Here is a 4,833-nt window from a genome sequence, read left to right as displayed (position 1 = left end):
GGTTTTCCTTGCACCCTCATAATTATTGGTAAACAACTGGACAGAATCTAGTTTTAAAGAGTAGCATATGCTTACTCTCTTGGGAGAAGAAAGTCTATGGAAAGGTTTCTTTATAATCGAGTCTAATACTTGAGTAAAAATATGTCACTTTTCTCTTCTCTTTATATTTTTGTGCATTGTGTTAGCTTCAGAACAGCACCGACTACCCACCCTTTATTTTTTGCATGAGAAAATCTAGAGTGACTGGAAACATTCATTTGTTGAAACAATTCACTGAATGTTGACTTGGTCAAATGCATTGTTGTAAACTTTTTTAAAACTAACTTTGCAGAAGTGGTAAATGGGACTGTAGAGAAACAGAAAGGGAATTATGGGGCGATCAACTGTTCTGTGTCATGGTATTAATGGGGCTGCACAGTTCTTTGTTCAACTGTCACATTATAGAACTGGGTCCCCCAAAGAGTGTGCTATACTCTGCAATGTAAATTGAAAAATGGTAATTGAGAAAAGCAGTACCTTATTTAAACTTTGCATAATCTGCATGTATTGAAGCATCTAATCAGACCCTAAAGATATACACAATTTGTGGTGTTTTGTTTTGTTTTGTTTTGTTTTGTTTTTTTGTGGTACTGGGGATTGAACTCAGGACCCTGTGCTTGCCAGGCAAGCACTTACTCTACTGAGCTATCTCCCCAGCCCCACAATTTGTGTTTTTACATATCAGTTAAAGGATACTTTAAATAAGAAAGAAATGAAGTAGAAATAAACATAAGTAATTTTCAAATTGTTTTCATTCTGAGAAGTTTCCGTATAGCCTTTATGACCTAAAGCACACATAGCAACATTAATAGTTAACCAACTAAGTTATTAACTGTAGGCAATAAATACATAGGAAAGTGTCAAGGCGCAGCTTCTATTTTGTTTTACTTTGAGAAGTGATTCTTGTTTTGTTGCATAACATAAATTAAGATATGCATATTAATAAACATGGGTAGATTATATTATCTTAAAACTTAACAGAAGTGTATCTACTTATAAACATAGCCCAAGTCCTGGAAAGAGTATGACAACATTATTCAATAGAATAAAATACTATATGATGAACATGAAAAAAACTTTCCTTCATCTATTGTAATGTAGAAGTTGAGAGTTAAGAAAGAGCTTTTAATGGCTGACCAAATAGGTTAGTGGATTAAAGCACCTGCAAGCAGGTCCAGGGATTCGTCCCCTGGCCTGCCATGCCAGCCCCACTGCTGGGGCCCGCTGAGCCAGCAACTGAGACTGGGCGTGGTGGCACATGCCTGTAATCCCAGCTCTTGGGAGGCTGTAAACAGGCAGATCACTACCAGTCTGATCTAGTAATGAGACCCTGAACACCCTGTAGTCCTTTCCCTAAAATACTACACTACTAATAATAATGATAATAATAATAATAATAATAATAGCAATACAAAAAAAAAGGAAGAAAGAGTTTATAAACTGACTAAAGCGCAGGCTTAGGCAGAGTGCAGAAGCCAGGTACCATCCCTCCCCAGCGTGCCTTGCGGGCCCCACCCCCAGAGTGTGCTGACTTGGCAATTGAGACTGAGCTTGTTAGCGCACACATGTATAAAATCCCAGCACTTGGGAGACTAAAAACAGGAGAATCACTAGGAGTCCAATTTATGTAGTGAGAGTTTGTAGACCCTGTCGACCCTGTCCTAAATACATTGACAGAGGGAGAGAAAGAGAGAGAGAGAGAGAGAGAGAGAGAGAGAGAGAGAGAGAGAGAGAGAGAGAGAGAATACCTCACAGATAGTTGAAATGCCCTCCATTGTGCCTAGGAGGTGTGAAACAGGAACACTTCACTAATGACTACCCTGGAGAAAAATACTAAAAACTAAATACTAAAAACACAAGAGCAAAATTAAAAACCAGGAAAGACATAGTAGAATTCTTTCTCAAACTAAGAATATATCTTTAAAACAAATCACTTTATCTGCAACATTTCCTGAAGTGCTTTGCCAACATTTTGAAAAGGATGTTGTCTAAGTTTTAAAAGTCTTTTACATTTTATGATTATTACTATTATTATTATTATTATTTTGGGGGGTACATGGTCTCACTACGCAGCTCAGACTCATAGTGACCCTCCTGTTTCTGTCTCCCCTACCTCTGAGATTACGGGCGTGCTCCCCTACCCCCAGTTTCAGTGGCTGGCGTGGCTGCACTGCTTGTGGAGTGCTTATTATCAAGCATGTAATCCAAGTCCTTACGCTTACCAGGCAGGCACTTAGTCCACCAAGCTGTCTCCTGAGTCTGAAAGGGTTTTCTATATGGCCAAGTTTTATAATAAGGTTTTCTTGGCATACCGGAAAGTAAGTCCCTTATTGCTATATCTCTTTTTAAAAAGTAATATCCATTCAGATATATGATTTACTGTGGAAAGGTTTAATAGAGAGCTTTTTTTTTCTTTTTTAACATTTATTAGCAGGATAAAGTGAAGATAGCTACGATGAAGAATATATTATCAAGACCACCGTGCAGGTAATATCCTGCATATTGAGTCTAATCACCCATTTAAGTTAAAGTAAGAGTTGTTAAGAATATGGAGAATCACACTCTAATGATTAGCAATGAGAATCACACAGATAATGAAATTAGTATTGAGAAACATATTTTAGGCAGAATGATTATCCTGGGAGATTTATTAAAAGGATAATTGAAGAACAATGTAACCTTTTTCATAGTTATCAGGTTGAACTTGTTCAAGGTAATTTATCATAATAGTGTAACTATGCCAATTCATAAAAGGACTGACCACTGCTTAAAAAGATGTTTGTTATATGTTAATTTAGACATATTGTCCTACCAATAAAATGCCACCAATAAAAATGTGGAGGATAGTGAGTAGAGTTGAATAATAGCTTTGCCTACCACAATAACTCTCAGAGTGCAGTTGCAATTTTTAAAGAGCTTGCAATGTTTAAGAAGAGGGTTTCTGAAAAGGAGACATAATTGAATACTTCAGTCTGTTGGATGCATCAGGGGGATCTACTACTTTGGTCTGCTCAAACTATTAACCAGGATTACACAGAAATAGTGAATATTGAATTTGAAAGTAGAGAGAATTCTCATCTACTTTTCCTGTCCCCTTACAAACTCACACATTTGCCTATTATTAATATCTTTCATTAGTGTAGTACATTTGTTATAGTTAATGAGCCAACGCTAATATAATTTTAAGTGCTGTTCACAGTTTACATTGAGCTCCCTCTTTGCGTTAGGTTCTATAGACACCGCCATGCATCCTGCTATGCATCCGCTGTGACAGTATCATTCATATACTGGTCTCAGGATTCCCAGCACTCACCTAAATCTCTTCCCTCCAGCCCTACTCCTTCCAAGTCACTGATCATTACTGTTTATGAGATGTGAACAAAAGCTACAGTGAATATTTAAATTTAAACACTGCAGCAAATGATACACTGCTGTTTTCTCCCTCAAAATATTCTCCCTTTCTCCAATCACAATTTTTCCTATGGTTCTTTTCCCCTTCTTAAGTAGTTTTGAAAGTCTTTTGTGAGTGTCTTTACATGCGCTGCCATGGCTGCTTGGATGTCCTGGATGGATTTTTAAATGTTTATCCGACTTGGAAAAGTGCTAGAAATTTCATGATGCCAGATACATCAGTGAGGTTGATTAAGACGCATTATCATGACTTTTCTTTCTTTTTTCTTTTAAGGTTCCTTTTCTGCTCAATGGCACTTGGCGGCAGTATTCACTGATTTTTGATAATATTTTATAAAGAGACTCAAGAAAGAAAACTTTTTCAGAAACTAACAAGAATAATTGGATAAGTGTGCTTGAAGAAAGAGAAAGTATGGCCAGTGAGATATCTCAGTGGACTCAGCACCTGCTTAGGCAAGCGCAGGGACTGGGGTTCGATCCCTAGCGCCACATGCTGTGCCAGCCCCACCCCCGGGCATACTCAGCTGGCCAGGGAGTCTGGACGTGGTGGCACACTCCTGTAATCCCAGCTCTGAGGAAGCTGAAAACAGGAGGATCACTATGAGCCCGAGCTACATAATGAGACCCTATACAAAAAGAAGGATGAAGTATTTTTGAGGAGAATTAATAGCATTTCTTACAGCAATACATTTTTAAAATTTTAAGCATTCACTGCACATTTTGATCGTGCCTTGTAGTTTCAGCATATAATATGTAAACTTTTCAGACTGGTTTATTTTTCTTAGCATATGCACTTAACCCTCTCCCATGTCCTTTTAAAGTTTGATAGCTCTTTATTACTCAACAACATGCAGTAGTATAAATGTATCAGTCTGTTTATCCGGTCACCTAATGAAGGTAACTTTACCAATTACTGGAAGTTATGAATAATGCTTCTATACACATTCATGTGCAGAGTTTTATTTGAGCCGATTTCCAATTCAATGGCGCACCTATGGACGTAGCTATTGATTTATGGAAAGGCTGTGCTTAGCTTCTAAGAACTTATCAAATTATTTTCCAAAGTGTCTGTACCATTTGGCACTCTCACAGCAATAAGATTTTTGTTGTACCAAATCCTCAATGTTTGATATTGGTGATATTTTAAATTTTATTTATTCCCACAGATACATAGTAGTATATAGTTTACTTTTTGATGTACAGTTCTATGAATTTTACCAGATTCATCCATTTGTTATCCACCATAATCATAACAGAAAACAATTCTCTAATGAACGTTGAATTCCCTATCATTTTTCTTGAATCTGAAGATCTACTTTTACTTTTTTTAAATAAACAAGATTAAACATAGGATTTTTCAGCTATGCTATGTCCCCAGATCTT

The sequence above is a fragment of the Octodon degus genome, unplaced genomic scaffold (genome assembly GCF_000260255.1).
Source record: "Octodon degus isolate 3935 unplaced genomic scaffold, OctDeg1.0 scaffold00032, whole genome shotgun sequence".
NCBI lineage: Eukaryota > Metazoa > Chordata > Mammalia > Rodentia > Octodontidae > Octodon > Octodon degus.
Note: the sequence above shows the minus strand (reverse complement) of the source record.